Raw genomic sequence first — 17,961 nt, 5'->3', positions numbered from 1 at the left:
GGAAAGGCAGGGGAGGGGAGGGAAGGGGAGGGAAGGAAAGGGAAGGGAAGGGAAGGGAAGGGAAGGGAAGGGAAGGGAAGGGAAGGGAAGGGAAGGGAAGGGAAAGAAGGGAAGGGAAGGAGTGATACCCTTCCAGTAAATGGCAGAACAACTTCTATTTTTGGTAAAACCGGCAAATGATATAAATACCCCAGAGAGGGGCACAGGCAGAACAGCAAACCCTTCTGGCTCTCTTTTGACTTCGTCATGAGAATCACTTTAACCAAAAGCTAGAGTTCTCAGAATGTTTTGACTGCAATGGCAGAACCTCAGAAAGAGACCAGAAGATGCCTGAACGCATAGCAAGAGAGGCTGAAACTCCCTTGTTGAAGGCTACTGCAGAGACTTGCGAATGCAACAAGATATACAGGCAGACAGAAATGGATTTCTCACCAACAATTCACATACCCTGTGCCCAAATGTAACGGAAACTGCTGGGAATGAGTTTCCCACCTTCATCTATTTGTTTTGAGCTCTTTGATGTGACTTCACTCTTAGGAAAAAAAAAAATTGGATGGGACTTTAATCAGTTGTTGATTCTCTGTTTTTCCTTAGTGCTTGTACGCCTGTGGTTCTTCATTTTCTGAATCTTTTTAGGAACACTTTCCAAGAAAAGCCTATTCTGGGGCAATTTGAAAATGTCCCGTGCCTTGGAGAGGATCTGTTGGAAGTGCTTATTGAACTGAGGGTCTTTGGGTCTTACCCCCCACTGTCTTTGGCAGCCCTGCTCCTTTTATTTTGGGGCTGCTTCTACTCATTTCCAGCTTTTAATCCCTTGAGATCTCTGCTGTTTAGTAACAGCTGTGTTGAAGATTTACCTTTTCACTTTTTGTCCTTTTTTAAGGCATGGAAGCTAACGTGTGGTTTTGCTCCTGCCATAACTGTCCTAATAAATCACTTGTCCTGCATTATATCCTTTAAAAGGTGTTATGACATTGTAAATATCTTATTAACTCATCCTAGAAAACTTGGAAAACAAAGAAAATTAAAATCTCCTGTAATCCCACAACCTCTAAGTAACCGCTGCTTACCATATACAATATACATGCGTATGGTACATATATAGATTTCCTTCCAGCTATATACAGTATGTGTGTATGTGTGTGTGTGTGTGTGTGTCTTAAAGTTGGCTTTTATTAACTACTTAAAATGTACTAAACACTAAGCTTTACATACTCTAATTTATTTCTTTCCTTAAATTTTTTTTAATGTTTATTTATTTTTGAGAGAGAGAAACATAATGTAAGCGGGGCAGGGGCAGAGAGAGAGGGAGACACAGAATCCAAAGCAGGCTCCAGGCTCCGAGCTGTCAGCAGAGCAAGATGAGAGGCTTGAACTCACGAACCGTGAGATCATGACCTGAGCTGGAATCTGACACTCAACCCACTGAGCTACCCAGACACCCCATATATACTCTGATTTAATCCTCATACCAGAACTATGAGATTGCTATTACTATTTGCTCTTTTTAAGGTGAGGAAACTGATGTCCGGGGAAGTTGTGTAACCGTTTGAGGGGCACACAACAGTACAAGGCAGAAGATGAATTCATGGCCAGCGGGTATCTACGCCACCTTCACTTACCTTCTACATTGAACATGACGTAGAGTCTTCATTGCACACTGTGTTAGAACTGATATTCAAACACCATGATTACTCCACAAAAAAGCACACGAAATGCCAAGTGTTTTGAATAATTCAATAGCTGATGTTGTCAAGACATTTGATCGTGTAAAGTACAAACATACATATACAAAATATGAGTGGACTCTACATGACTTTATTTGTAAAGAATTCTGAACACGTGGCCATGGGAAACTCAGACATGGCCTGTCTTCCTGGGTTTTTGTACAAACACTTATTTCCATTTTTATTGTTATTAGTGGCACTATAAGTATATTTTTTAAAATTAGGAGCTCATAAATAAGTTCAGTATTTTGGAGTCTGCTCAGGGCAGAGAAGCAGGAAACTCAAGGTAAAAAGTAAACTCGGGGCCTGTCTTCCCTTCTAAAGATTGACGTGAGCTCATATGCCCATTTGCACTTACCTCACAAAGGGTCCAAATGTAAATCTTTTTAAAATCTTGGTTTCTTCCTTACTTCTTCATTTTCTGGCATAAAAAGTTTGGATCATCTGCTATATAATTCCTCATTCCTTTTTTTTTTCAGTTTATTTTTTTTCTTTTTTTTTTCAATATATGAAATTTATTGTCAGATTTGTTTCCATACAACACCCAGTGCTCATCCCAAAAGGTGCCCTCCTCAATACCCATTACCCACCCTTCCCTCCCTCCCACCCCTCCTCATTCCTTTTTAAAAGAAAGACAAAAAATGTAAACCGTGGGCTCCTCACTGCTCACGTCAGAGCAATACAGGAGTGCTTAATATAAACTAACCATTTGTCTATTAATGTTTGTAAAGAACTTCACAGACGTATGGCATTTGGGACACACTCTCTAGAGAAATGTGCCTTTGAAAGAGGAACAGAGAAGGAAGAATCCAATGGTAAGAGAAATTCCTTTATACTCACATCCAGAATATGAACGGAAATCTCCAGGGTGAGCCCTGAGATGCATTTCCCCCTATGTTGAATGCCCTTTCCAGAGACTGGGTAGCCTCGTCTGTAATGTTTGTTTCTATACTGTATGTTACTTGCCTATGTGGCAAGAAGGAACAATAAAAAGGACAAACTTTGGACTGGTCAAAAAAGCAGTGTGTCCCCAGATACTGGCTTCCAGATGATCTCCCAGGAGTCACTCACACGCAGTGCGGCTTTCCCGATGAGTGGTCACCCCACCAGTCTGAGTGGTGAGGGGATCTGAGGATCTCTCAGGGGCATACATATATCTTTCTGCCCACAAGCCCACCATGTTGTAAGGAAGTGCAGGGCTGAGCACAAGACAGGCTCTTAAAAACTGTAAAGCATGATGGTTCTTAGTCAGTGTCAAAGAGCCAAAGAAAAAAATCTTCCTGAAAATAAATCATAACCATTCTTACAGCAGCTACTTGGCTCACCAAAGCAGTCCATGAACGTCTGTGGATGGATTACGATGTACTTTCCCTAGACAAATCTCTGTGGCCACATCTCAGCACCAGCAACCTCAAAAAGCCCGTCTAGCCCAAATTTCAGGATGTTAGCCTGAGCTCCTTGATATGTCTCCAGTATTCCTTGAAGGGATGAGAGGGAGGAGAGAAGGAAGGCAGGGGAGGGAAGGAAGAAGGGAAGGGAAGGAAGCAAATCCTTTCAAATTAGACAAATCATGTCAGAAATCAGCAGCTTCTCTCAATAGGCAGCTAAGCTTTAGCTCTGTCGTCCTAAGCATCTATTTTGATAGCACTTATTACTATGTGAGCTCTGTGCTATCAACCTAGGGGAAAGAATTTTGCCACCAGGGAGAATTTCATTTTTTTTTTTTATGAAGAAGAATTCCCGAGTGAGAGTTTGCTTTTGATATAAATATTTGATACAGGTACAAAGTTGCACAAATACAGCAAAAGATGTCGAAGGAACTGGAGGCTGAGCGATCAGTATCCCCTCAGCCTCACTCTCTGCCAATCCAACACTTGAGCCAAACAGACTGTTTCCTGAGCACAGACTCCAGATTCCCACCCCCCACGCCTTTGCTCTGCCTGCTCTCTCCACTTGGGATATCCTGTCCCCTCTCTTCCTGTTGAATCCCTCCTCTTACTCCAAGACCCTTCGGGTTTTTCTCTGATTCTTGTCTTATTTTTGCTTTATTTTAGTTACATGTATAGTTGACATTTCTTCTTCACTGAAGGTGGGCTGTGTGAGCTCTGGTACCATTTTTTTCCTCATCCTTGAGCTCACAGTAGGTCTAGCACAGCGTCCTGCACAGACAAGATGCTCACTTGGTAGGTGTTTGTGAAACTGGAAGCCGGGATTTTAAAGTAAAGGAGGCTGAGTTGAATCATAATGAAAGCTCTCCAAATCTCCTGTTTCCCCTTCAGGCTTCTGTTTATCCCATCACCTATGCGAGCTGCATCCGAAGGACCAAGTGCTAGAGTCCATCCACGACGTGGCTGCTGGTGGTGGCAGTTCAGTTACTTCCGTCTGTCTTCTCCCTTCACTGCTGCCCTCCCAGGCTGGGTCACTGTCATTTATCATCTGGATGGCTGCAGTGGCCTCTTTGCTGCTCTCTTCAGTCCCACTGATGCTGGCACACAGCTGCTGGACTAAACTTTTTTCTATATTTATTTTGAGACAGAGAGAGAGAGAGAGAGAGAGAGAGAGTGCGCGCATGAGCAGGGGTGGGGCAGAGAGAGGGAGAGATAGAGAATCCCAAGCAGGCTCATAGTTCGATGTGGGGCTCAGGCTCAGGAACTGAGAGATCACAACCTGAACCAACACCAAGAGTCGGACCTCTGAGCCGACTGAGCCCCCCAGGCGCCCCTGGTCTAAACTTATTAAATCACTTATGAGATTATACCCTTCCCTTGCCTAAAACCCTTTCTCCCTAGCTCTTACAAAACTTTGAAATGATTCGGTTTTTTAGTTGGCTTTGTGTTCGTCTGCGAGTTCTGTGGGGCCAGAGCCATGTCTGTCTGGGGTACTGTCTCCCTGGCCTCTAGCACTGGACTTGGAATATAGCAGATGTTCACAGACATTTGTTGGGTGAATAGATAAAAATGCAGAATTGTTATTCTCCTTCATGTTATCAGCCTTGCTCTATCTCCCACTTTCCTTGTCCCTGCTTCTTATGTCCACACTTGGACTAGAACTCACTCGGAAAATGACGAGGACGGGCCCCCGGATCTGAGTCTTCCAGCAGAACTGCTGTCTTTAGTTCTGTTGTGGAATCAGAGAACAGATCCCTGTGCTCTGTGTGTGCCCCACCCAGGAAGGAACAGCCAGCAGTAAGGATATAGACTCGCTCTTGGAACTTCCACCATATCCCTAGTAACTTCTCTTGTAAAACCAATCATGAGACCACATTCCGAAGACCCCAGAGAGGTGAGGAAGCTTCACGGCCTGCCAAATAAGATAATATCCACTCTGCTAAAAAACGCCATGGTAACTTTTGGTGAAAATTTGATAATGCACTATTCCCCTTATGCTTCTGAGAGATCTTAAAGACTCGTGGACAGATATTTTTGCTCAGTGTGGTGAAATAGAGCACAAAAGATAGAGGCGATATTGAATGAAAGAAAGAACATTTATGTATGTGGCCAGGATTGATACACATTTGTGCCACTGATTTGATTGCGTACTTTTTTTTTTTTTTTTTTTTTTGAAAAAGTGTCACATAACTAGCTAAGTCTACATTCAGGGCACTCATAGCTCCAAATGCCTCTTTGTTGTTGTTGTTGTTATTATTATTATTATTATTATTATTATTATTTATTGATGGAGACCTAAATATCTCATCATAATTCATCTTGGGGGATACCCGGTGTGGCAGCGGCATTTTACCATGGTTGTTGTGACTTCTGAAAGCACAGCTTCAAACCACAGGAGTATCTCATGGCCATCTAGGAGGGGGTGGGCTGGTTAGGAAGGCCTGGGGTCTCAGAAATAAATGCAGGTGACGCCAAAGCATTTTTTCAGATCTGGGAGGATTTTCAGAGACTTGTGGCTGGTGTAGTTTTGCAACAGTTTCTTCTGTTCCTCTGTTCCACCCCCTTCTCTCCTGGCCCCTTATCTTCACCGGTTCTCATGCTACCTGCTTGCAGCTGTGGCCATTGTTTCCCGCCAGAGAACCATGTATCTGAACCTCTTAAAAAATATTTGATTCTCAGGGCTTGCTCTAGACTACTGAATCAGAATTTCCTGGGCTCGGGCCCAAGAATCTGTATTTTTGCAAAGCCCTTGAGATGATTCTGACAAGTAGCCAGGATTGGGAATCACTGGTGTTGTGGAAAGAACTCTTTTTGCACCTAAACTCAACCTCCAATAACTACGTAATCAACCTTAGACAAGTCAATTGTTGCACCATCAAGAAAACAGAAGAAATGACACATTATTATTAATAGAGTTGTTTACTCTCTCCCATGTGTATTTAATAGGCTGAGTTAGTTAATACTCTGCTGTTGACCTAGAAGCTTCTCAGAGTCGTTTTCTGAAATAGTGTTTAGCTTCCTCTTCTGTGTTTAATTCCTTATGAAACTTGGTTTCTCCCTTTGTCAGTCACCAAGCACAAGGCCATATGTAGATGAATCACGAGACCATCATGCCATGTGTTCTAAGAGCCTTCCAAGTTCACTGCTACAAGAAACACTCAACATTTAATGCATATTGTTTCTTGATATCTCTTTCCAAATTGCCAGTACAGTTTCCATTTCTGGGAAATTACATAGACATGTCTGGATCCAACTCTTTTATCTTTGCATTTCCAACTGCTCTGTTTTCCTTCTTTCTTCCCATCAAATTCTCATATTTTGACAGTTTTAAGACCAGCTCTTCCTTGATCTTTTCCTTCCTATAATATATTGAATTGAAATGAGCCCATTCTCCTTGGTGTGCCTTCTCTCCAAACACAAAATACTCTGAAGTTCAGATTCTCTTTTTGTGAGCGGGTTAACATCACAAAAGGTTTGTGGTTTCATCCATCATAAACAAGAGTGTTTTAAATGAACTCTGCTTCTTTTCTCCAAGCATCACAGAAAGGTTGGGACGCAGTGAAATGAATTTTGAGTAAGAAAGAAAAGTTACTTATTAAAAAACAGTGGTGATAAAAGTATGTAAATTGATTCAGTAGAAAGAATTTGTAAAATGCTTTAACTTAAAAGGAAGTACTCTTGTAGGCATCCACAATGAATCAGAAGGAAAACACTCCAGTCTCTTGAAAAAGCTGTTTACTCTGTCAGTGTTGACAAAATGTATCCAAAAAAGCTCTTTCTGCTAAGAAGTGGAGGAAGAAGGCAAACTGCATGTGAAAGCATTTGATCACATTTCATTTGGGAATGTTACCATTTCACTTGTGTAACCAGTTGATCTGAGCGTATTAACATAGTATTAGCTGCTGACAGTGTTTTGTATTGAGCGCATTCATTTGTAAAAATAGAAGAAATACTATATTTACATTTTCAATCCTTTTCTTTATTAGAAAAAAAAACCACTGCAATGTGGTTTGAGTTGTGAATCCATTGAAGACATCTTTGATGAATCAATAGTCAAGGCATATGTAAAAAGTGACTTGGAAAAATTTCTTGTGTGTTGTTGGGAGGGGGTAAGGAGGAATAGGCTGTTGGGGCATCTGTCCATTGTCTTTCTGGCTCTTCCACTGGCCCCTTTCACTTTCTAAGTTCATCTGCTGTTACAATAAAAATAACCCCATCTTTCTTATGCCAACCTCATTCCGAGTTCTCTAGGATACGATTGACTAGTTGCAAAGTAACATGACCTTACTGAATAACTGGAACCATCTAAATATGATGCATTAGTCTTCATCAAACCCTGGAAAATAGCATCATTCAATCTGAAAGCTTCCAAAAGCTGTACAGGACAAATCAGCTAAAAGTCCAATTCAAAAACCAACAAAAATAGAAAACCAAAGTATAGTGAAAAACTGGAAAAAGAAAAAAAGCTAAACTAAAAACTGACTCCACCTCCATCTTTTTGTTCATGCCACTGTATGCGAGATGGAAAATGGTCCCATGTCAACACTCTGTACAAAGCTTGAGTTTTATTTACATCCCTGCTATAATTACTCATTTTCTTCAGAACCTACTTTATCACATCAGATAAGAGGGTTTGTTTCTTTTTTTGAAAAGAGAGTAATCTCTGAAATTTCATCATCTACCATCTTACCACACTTTCTCCTTTGGAGCTGTTATCAAATGGTGCATTAGAGGGACGCCTGGGCGGCTCAGTCAGTTAAGTGTCCGACTTGTGCTCAGGTCATGGTCTCGCGGTATGTGAGTTCGAGTCCCGCGTTGGGCTCTCTGCTGTCAGTGCAGAGCCCGCTTCAGATCCTGTTTCCCTCTCGCTGCCCCTCTCCCACTCGCGCGCAGGCTCTCTCTCTCTCAAAAATAAATGAACATTAAAAAATAAAAAACAAAATGCTGCACTGGGGAACTGAGATCAGAACAACTAGGCTAGACCTTTGACAGAGCATTCAATTTACCTGTGCTTCAGATATGGAAAATCTAATTTCCCTGATTATATGCTTTAGACACAGTGGAGAAGGAAAATATGATATGGACTACCTTCACTTCTTAGCATAATAGTTTATGAATGCTGACTTAGCTTTGTGTATCTATCATAATCATAGTTAACATTCAAGCCCTTCTCGTATGTTAACACTGTGGTAAGTACTTTAAATCTTGGACATGGTCAGCTGGCACGCAATACTTACTTCCATCAATTTCTATGTTCCTTTTTGTGTTACAGGGGCTAGAAAGCTAAAAATTACATTGGCTGATTCCCTGGCAACTAGGATCCTGGAAGCACTAAAACACCAAATAAATACACTCCCATACAATTTTGAAGATGAAAAGAGGAAAACTATTTTTCTGCTAATGTTTCTGCTATGAGAGACAGTAGCTGCAGGCAAATTCAGCATTCCTGTCGGGACAATGGCTTTGGGGGGACCATACATCAGTCCCAGCAGTGTGATCAGCCAATGCACCCTGATCTCTGATGCGTCCCAGCTACGTTGGAGACCGGTTAAGCCCAGATGTGGGTCCCTGCCTCTTGTTCCTCCCCATCATCAAATAATTTTGTAAGTGCCCAATTCCTTGTATTAAATCGCTTTTATCTGGAGTATTCAGAGCAAAGAATTTGTTTCTTGCACTGAAATCTGACTAATCCCAAATTTGGTATCTAAATCAAAGTTTAGTATCGGTGCTGTATTGCAGGGAATTTCTCCTCACATCAGTTTGATGAGGCAGGTATTACCTTTTTTCAGATGTCGAATGAAAGAACTAAAACCCAGTGAGATGAAATAACTTACTCAAGGTCACCCAACTTGTAAGCAGCAGAACTCAAGGTCAAATGCAAATCTATTTACAAAGTTTTTGTGCCTAACTACTCTGCTAAACTGTGATGGTACAGGATCAAGTACATAACAATTTGCACACAGATAGCTAAAGATTTATTTGTGTGTTTTGCTACAAACTACACGAGGGAAGAGTCAGTGTCGTGGACATCTTTGTATAAGACACCCAAATCCCAGAGCATGGCTCAGCATTTGGCATCTGGAATAGGTCCTAGGTAAGTTACTAGTGAAAGAATAAACGAATGAATAAATGAATGTCATTGTGATGAATCCTACCCAGGAAAGTGACACTAAAAAATGAAAAATTCAGGGGCGCCTGGGTGGCGCAGTCTGTTAAGCGTCCGACTTCAGCCAGGTCACGATCTCACGGTCCGTGAGTTCGAGCCCCGCGTCAGGCTCTGGGCTGATGGCTCAGAGCCTGGAGCCTGTTTCCGATTCTGTGTCTCCCTCTCTCTCTGCCCCTCCCCCGTTCATGCTCTGTCTCTCTCTGTCCCAAAAATAAATAAACGTTGAAAAAAAAAATGAAAAATTCATATGATGCCCTGCTTGTGGATAAATCACTATAAATTGCCAAATTGGTTTATTAAGATGTTTCTCGCTCTTCATGTGTTCAATTGCCTCTGCTAAGAACTATTACAAGCATTTTTATGTTTCCTGTGTATACATTTTTGGTTTCTGTGGGTTTCTGCTTATTGACAAGCTGTACTGCCGTATTAATTTCATTAAACAGTAGAATAGTCAGTCTGTTAGAAGGAGTTTTTAGGTCTATCTCATTCCAATCTGTAGCACCTCTTTTCCTAAAAGAATCTTTCTTTATAACTTCTAAGTCAATGTTTCTAAACCCAAATTCAAGAGCACATTTCCACTAGAATCTTTGTAAACACCCTGTCTTTGCTTACAAGCTTCAGAAGCCAAGATGCGCCATCCACAAATCTCTTGCCAGTTTTTGCCATGGTTTCTTCTGTGCCCATTAGCAATCAAGTTTTCTTTCAATAAATAGTTAAGATAATTTTGGCCACCCCCTTCTTGCAGGGCTGGTGGCCACCAAATCTGCTATATCGTACACATTTTCTTTTAATTGCCAAACCGAAGTGTATTTTAGGAGGAAATTTGATCCATATGTTTCTGATTCATCCACAGTGAAGTCACCAGACTGGAGGGAACAGCCTGACAGCCACAAAGTCTTGGTAAAGTCTCTCTTTTCCTTTAGAAACAGGAAGTTAAGCATGCAAAACGCTAGCACCTCAAGTTTTGCTGTGTTTAGGCTGCTAGAAAACCCCGGGCTTCAGGGAATGTTCCTTTTTCAAGAGATATGCCTCTTCAAATAGGTCTGGCTTTCGGTGGATCTCGTGAATGTCCTGGGAATTTTGTGGGGGGGAGGGATGGAACTGAATCCCCTCACTGACTCTTCCTTGGGTCTGTCTTCCTGGGCTGTAGGCAAGGTCCCCATTGACTGGCCAACATTTCCCAAAGTCACTTTATTCTAATTCCCAAAGGTGTTGCCAGAGCACGTGATATAGTTAAAGGCGGCATATGCCCTGTGTGCTGCTTACATGCTTCCGGGACGTTCCCCTGGTCAGAGGCTCACTGGCAGATGAAAGCCTGTGATGTAACCCAATGCTGAGCCTGCCCACAGATTTGCCCTCAAGGTAAGCAGGACCACTACAGTGGTCTGGTCTAGTTCTCTAATAAATAGGTCATGCACAGCTATCCCTGGAGTGCAGCAAATTGAAGCATTTGGCTAGAATTCTGTGCCCTGACATTTCTTAACTGCTGCCATTTGGGCAGTGACTCAGGAAAGAGGGGGGAAGTTCTACTGGCTGGTGTTAAAAGGACTTGAGAATCATATGTACAACTTAATGCCAATATGCCAACTGTACCCAAGTAAGAGGCAATAATACTCCCCTTCCTTCTTTATACATAGTCTGGGTGATCAACCTTTTATGACTTCTTTATTTTTTAATTTTTTAATAATTTATTTATGTTTTAATTTACATCCAAGTTAGCGTATAGTGCAACAATGATTTCAGGAGTAGATTCCTTAATGCCCCTTACCCATTTAGCCCATCCCCCCCCCCCACAACCCCTCCAGCAACCCTCTATTTATTCTCTATATTTAAGAGTCTCTTAGGTTTTGTCCCCCTTCCTGTTTGTATATTATTTTTGCTTCCCTTCCCTTATGTTTTTATGACTTCTTTAAAACCTCCCACAAAGTTCATTCATTCAGAAGTTAATGCCTTTGTCAGGCCCTAAGCAAAGTACCAGGATAGAAAGAAAAATGAGGCACAATCCACGGTCTCAAAGAGTTTATAATCCAGTAGAGTGAGGCAGACACATAATAAGCAAATGAGTATCAAGTAGCAGAGTGTATAGAGGGGAAGAGTGTCCAAGAGATCTAACCTCAAGCTCCAACTCTGCCACTTACTAACTGTGGAGTCTTGGTTAAGTCATGTAACCTTTTAGCTTCAATTGCTTCCTGGAAAAAATGTGAGGAAGGAGGATTCAATGAACCACATGTATAAAACTTGCTCTGTGAATATAGTAACTCTTATTGTTATGCCCTGCTGCGGAGACTGGAAGTATGTGTGAGGTCTCATATCACAGAGGAGAGTGAGAAGAGAGACAGCGCTACCTGTTCTGGGGGAAAGAATGACCTCTGACCTCAGTGTATATCTAGGTGAAAATTGCTGGGAAGAATATCTACCCATTACATTGGAGTTCATATTCTCCCAGACTTAAGCCTAAATATTCTGACATAATAGATAAAGATGGCACACATAGCCAACACTGAGTCTGCCTAGCTTTACAAATAGCTCCTAAGGCAGGGTGCCTGGGTGGCTCATTCAGCTGAGCCTCTGACTTTGGCTCAGGTCATGATCTCCCAGTCCGTGAGTTTGAGCCCCGTGTCAGGCTCTGTGCTGACAGCTCAGAGCCTGGAGCCTGCTTCGGATTCTGTGTTTCCCTCTCTCTCTGCTCCTCCCCCGCTCATGCTCTCTCTCTCTCCTTCAAAAATAAATAAAAAAATTAAAAAATTAAAAACGACAACAACAACAACAAATTGCTTCTCAGGCTCATAAGGCCTGGAATTTCTCTGTGCCCTGAACTTTCATTATTTCTAGTTCCCTTGCTTTCCCCTCTTCTATTCTTTCTTGTCTAGATTATAGACTTGAACATCCTCTGGCCTTGTCTGCACACTGTCCCCAGGGATCTTTGTAAAATATGAGCTTGATAATGTCCCTACCTCTTATAAAATCCTGTTGGGACTCTCCACACCCTTTAGTGTGGTCCATAAGGCTCTCATGGGCTCTGCCTCTGTCACCAGGCTTATCTCTTAGCTTTCCTTGGCATATTACCCTTTATGCTACTTCCAAACTGAACCCTGATGTGTGCTATTGTCTATAGTTTTGCACATTCCTTCACGCTTTTGATATATTCATTTTTCTTTGCCTGAAGCATTTTGCCTTCCATTCTCCCTCTTGGTTTTGAAGGCAAAATGCTTCAGGCAAAGAAAACCTCTTCAAGACCTTCTGGCTTCCTTTCCTGATCCACTCATTCTGGGTTAGCTGTCTTTTTGTGGGTCTTCAGAGTATCTGCACAGATTCTGCCATGACTCCTGCTACCCCCTTAGGCTCTCTGCATTGTGGGTTCCTTGGGCTCATAAATCATTTTTGTCTCCCCACCTGGCACAGTCATGACACATGAGGTATTTGTGAATGAATCACAGAACCTCAGAAAGAATCTCAGCTATCTTCCACTTGTATGTGCAGCAATGCTCTCTCCCAAGAGTCAACTGGTTGCCCAATGAAAGGGCTGTTTCAAATGCCGGCTTCTCTAGTATGGCAGAGGCCAGTGTTCTGGGAAAGGGCATAGCTAGACCTAGTCTGGTTTTGAGTGGTCCTTGAAGAGAGAGTGAGGGAAGAGGCTGGTAAGGTGGCACATACTGGAGCAGTTCTACATGCTCCTGGAACGGGATTGTACTCTAGAAAGGAGCTGTAACGGTCAATTCAGCACGTTTTAACTTCACAGCCTGGTTCTGGAGCCCCACGGCAGCCATCCTGGGATGTGAGTCTAGATAAATATCTAAACATTAAGCAAGGTCAAGTTTCACCAGTAATGCTATAGGCAAGAAATACCTGGGGCACCTGGGTGGCTCATTCGGCTGAGCATCCGACTTCGGCTCAGGTCATGATCTCCCGGTTTGTGATTTCTAGCCCCACCTCAGGTTCTGTGCTGACAGCTCAGAGCCTGGAGCCTGTTTCAGATTCTGTGTCTCCCTCTCTCTCTCTCTCTGCCTCTCCCCCACTCGTGTTCTCTCTCTCTCTGTCTCAAAAATAAATAAACATTAAAAGAAATAAACATTAAAAAATTTTTCTTTAAAAGAAATGCCCGTAGTTACTGACGGTGCTCAAGCAATCCTTGCTCCCCCCACTCCAGACTGATGATGTTTCCTACGGTTCTTAGACAATTGTTTGGAAGAGCCCTATGGAAGGAGATTCTGGACCACCTGCCAGGCATGTACCTGAATGATTATTGAAACCATAAAAGACCATGTATTTATGTTGATTGCACAGAGACGAGGAACCCAGCAGCCCACCAGGAACCCAGCAGCCCACCAGGTGCTCCTTGCCATTTGGATGCTCTCGTGGATACTCCTCAAACTATGTGTCTGCCGACTCCCAGCACCATCACTAGAAAAGGGCTCCAGGTGAGATTTCACTAAACTGGTGCAGTTCTTGGGTATCAGAAAAAAAGCAGTGACTATTGTGTTTCATCTTCAATTTTGTGGTAATGAGATCACTGGGTCTCGAAATGGAGGCTTTCACAGATGTGAAATTTGCTAGGCTTTGAACAGGAGCTCCTACAACATCCTGCCCAACCCTGCCCCAGCTCAGCAACCTTGAACTCCATCGTCTTTGTTTACCATTCCATCTGACTTGCAATGCCCTCCCCCCGCCCCCCCCCGCCCCGAAATGTGGACCTTTTCACACAGCCTTGGCTTCATTGATTTAGCTTTATTGCTGCCACCTTCCCATCTCTTGGTGGTGCTTCTCTCCCCGTACACTTATACCTACATCAGTTATTTTCTATAAGTCTTTGAATGAAAAAAACCCCCAGGAACAGTGCTCTCAACGATTTTCAACCCACACCACTATTTTTTCTCTTTCTTTTCTGTGCATGCCCACTAACCAAGTAGTAAGTGTAATGGTTAACTACACCCTTCCCTCACCCACCACCCCCGGAGGATTCTGGCATCTGCTCCATAGTCCTCCCTGGAGGACTAACTTCCTCTAGCAGATAATCTACCTGACATTTGCTATTTAAAAAAAATATTTCTGTTTTCTTGGCTCCCTTGTCCCCCTGGGCCAAGGCAGTGGCACCTTAGTGATCACTATGTGATGCTGTGGCAGATACAGAACTGGAGACTTCTGGTCCCAGACCCCATGCCTCGGGCTATGACTGTTATCTGTGACATTTCTCAGTGAAGCTTGGTATCTCTGAAAGTTTCAAAGGAAGGGGGAGGAGGAAAGAGTGGTTCTGGTGCCTTTTGTATCTAGCTGGGTAAATAGGAAATTTGGTCTACTTTCTCTCTCCTAGCAGCAAGAATGGAGGAAATTCTCTTCTAGAATGTTCCCAATGTAAACGCCTCCAGTGCTAAGGCTGTGTGTCTTCCTCATGCTGTGTAACTGCTCCCCAGGGCCTCCAGCTGGCTGTGCGCACAGCGGGAGTTCTATCAGGTCTAATGGCTGATGATGCTGGCACATTTGCCTTACATTGTGGCCACTGTGCTCGGTATTCTTTTTTCTTCTTTCTTTCTTTCATCTTCTTTAGTTCTGTGTGTGTGTGTGTGTGTGTGTGTGTGTGTGTTGTGGCTAGGTGGCGGGGAGAAATATAAACAACCTTCCTGTTGTCAAAGATCCTTGGCTGGAGCGTTACAGAAAAACAGACCCCAGAGGTGAGTTAATAACCCTTCCAGCTCCCAGGAAAATTGGTGTGTTTCTTCTGTGGATCCAGCCCAGACTCCCCCAGAAAGAAATGGCCTTTTTGCATCTGTCAGTCTTATGAAGGTCCCCCTTCTTTACTGCTTCCAGTCACCTTTCTCTATGACAATCCCTTCTCCTCCCACGGACTCTGACCCATCACCACCACTACCACCAGATTGTCTCTTCCGTGGAACCCTCTGCTAGGTCCCTTCACAACACTCCAGAGAAATTCTCTTCATTAATCTTCCTTTTTGCTTCCTCACCTTTTCCATAGCCTTATCCAGTAAAGCGGTATACCTTGTCCGATGTTGTTATTTCTAGGTCAGTGCTTACCATACATAACCTACTCGTAAACCATTAATTGTGGCTGTATTGTAGAAAATTTCAAGTAATCACGAAAGTAGAGATAGAAGTACAACGAATCCCCATGTACCCATGACCCAGCTTCAACAAATATCAATTTAGAGACAATCTTGATTGATCTATACCCCCAATACCCCTCCTACCATCACTACCACTGGATTATTTTAAAGGAACTCCAAGACATCTTACCATTTTATCTATAAATAATTCAGAATTTATCCCTAAGAAATAAGGGCTCTTTTTAGAAAATATAGCCATAATGCCATGTAACCCTTAAACCAAATATCCAGCCAGTCATTAGTCAATTGTCTCATCAATGTTTTTTTTTTGTTTGTTTTATTTTTCAGAGAGAGACAGAATATGAGTTGGTTGGGGGCAGAGAGAGGGAGACAGGAAGGCAGTTCCGAATCCGAAGCAGGCTCCAGGATCCGAGCTGTCAGCACAGAGCCCAATGAGGGCTCAAACTCATGAACCGTAAGATCATGACCTGAGCTGAGTCGGACACTCAACTGAGCCACCCAGGCGCCCCCATCAATGTTTTTTTAATTTGATTTGAGTCAGGATACTAATAAGACTCACACATTGTATTTGGTTTGTTACATCTCTTAAGTTTTAAAATCTATTAACAGTGGGGCACCTGGGTGGCTCAGTTGGTTAAATGTCCAACTCTTGATTTCAGCTCAGATCATGGTCTCACTGTTCATGAGTTTGAGCCCCAAGTTGGGCTCTGCACTGACAGCACAGAGCCTGGTTGGGATTCTGTCTCCCTCCCTCTCTGCCCCTCCCCTGCTTTCATTCTCTCTCTTTCTCAATATAAATAAATAAGCATTAAAATCTGAACAGTTTCCACCTCCTTGTTTTCAATTCCTGCTATTTATTCATTGAAAAATGCTAGGTCACTTGTCCTGTAGTCTCCCCCGTTCTAGATTTTGGTGATTGCTTCTCAGCAGTGTGTTTAACATGTTTCTCTCCTCCCTGTGCTTACTGTTGACAGGGAGTTAAATCTAGAGTTTTAGGTTAGATTGTTTTGACAAGAATATTTCCTTGACATTGTTTCTTATTAATCACACCAGGAGGCATATAATATCCATCTCTTTTTGCTCTGATTGACCAGTGGGTTCAGGTGCTGCTGGCCTGATCTAACCATCAGGAATTAACTCTTGGTTTTTCACCCACTGGTGACGTCATTGATAGTGGTTGACCACGAAGATCTCTTTTAGAAATCTACACGGGAGAAGTTTTTCTGTCCTCTTCTTTCTTTCTCAAGGACCCCTCATAACGAACATTTATATTCCTTAGTGACTGCCAACATGGCTCACACTGCTACTCTCAACAGCGATTTCTAACCTTTTGCGGGTCACAGATCCCTTTGAGAATCTAGAACTTCGTAAGAAGAAAAAAATGTGTAGGCACATAGCATTCCAGTTAGTGTCAGAATATCCTGGCTCTCAGTTTTACCCTGTACTCTACAAGCTTGTGGTGGAGCTTTGACTTTATACAGAACTTTGGTAACCTGACCCCCTCTAACGTGAAGACTTTACCTCCCACATTGATGCTTCTGCCTTTTGTTCCCTGACCTCATGGTTTTTCTACTTCTCCCGAGTCTATTGATCTTTAGCTCCACGCTATTCTGACTCCTTTTTGTAGTTGTCCCAACTGAGACATCATTTACCATCACTTGAAAATTTTCCTTTGTCAAGAATCCAAACTCATCGTCCCCCTAACTGCCAACTCCTTGACTTTATTTTTGGTCCACATCATTTCCTACATTCTTTTGACCTCTCGGATCGCTGGTCTTGGCTCAACCCATTACAAAGGCTCAGATCTCAAATGGGACAACTCCGTTTGCTTTCTCTGGTGTTTTAGGATCTTTGACTTCTTGATGTTCCTCCATGAGGCTCACTCCCGTGTCTGTCCTCTCTGCTTTTCTTCCCAAGGTGCTGAGAGTGGCTGGATGAGGTTACCACACAACGCTGACAGGGTCCTTATAGATTCAGACTAAATTAAGTTGGTGTCAGGGCAGTTCCCCCACTTCCATTCAGCTTTTCCTAATCCTCTATTTCTGTGCTACTCAGATGCTGTTCATGGACCAGCAGCATCAGCATCACCTTACAAGAAATGCCAAAATCTGAGGTCTACCCTGGACCTACTGCATCAGAGTGTGCATTTTTAACAATATTCCCCCAAATGCATCATATTTACATTAAAAATCAAGAAGCATCATGCTATCTGTTCCCCACCTTGGTTCTACATTTTTCTCACAGTGCTTAATTCTTGATTCCCCTGATGGATGATTGTATCAGTCAAGGTCCAACCAGGAAAACAGAAAACATTCTAAAGATTTCAAACAGAAGGAATTTAATATAGAAAACTGGTTACACGGGTGATGGAAGAGCCTACTAGGGTGAGTGAAATAACCCAGAGATGAACAATATGGCAGAGGCCATGGCCTCCTGGAGCCGCTGGGACCAGGGGAAGAGGCAAGATGGCTGGAGCTATACTCACCTAGTGGGAGATGGGCCCTTAAGGGGAAGATGCAGCTACGGAGACAGAAAACAAATTACCTTGTTTTCTGCCATCTCTCACCTTTACTCTCCTCTCAGTGACCTCATATTAAATGCAG

At 42.8% G+C, this 17,961-nt stretch overlaps 1 long non-coding RNA gene across 2 annotated transcripts in view; it reads left to right on the top strand.

Moving 5' to 3' along the window:
• Nucleotides 1-17,961, top strand: part of LOC122468826 — a 42,202-nt gene that overhangs the window by 22,369 nt on the left and 1,872 nt on the right. For both annotated transcript variants that reach the window (XR_006293330.1, XR_006293329.1), the window contains exons 4-8: nt 2,459-2,542; nt 8,388-8,718; nt 10,135-10,181; nt 10,491-10,643; nt 13,456-13,699. This is a non-coding gene — a long non-coding RNA (uncharacterized LOC122468826). The remainder of the gene's footprint in view (nt 1-2,458; nt 2,543-8,387; nt 8,719-10,134; nt 10,182-10,490; nt 10,644-13,455; nt 13,700-17,961) is intronic.

This window comes from Prionailurus bengalensis, chromosome B3 (assembly GCF_016509475.1).
Source record: "Prionailurus bengalensis isolate Pbe53 chromosome B3, Fcat_Pben_1.1_paternal_pri, whole genome shotgun sequence".
Taxonomy (NCBI): Eukaryota; Metazoa; Chordata; class Mammalia; order Carnivora; family Felidae; genus Prionailurus; species Prionailurus bengalensis.
Note: the sequence above shows the minus strand (reverse complement) of the source record. Positions and strands in the feature narration are given on the sequence as shown.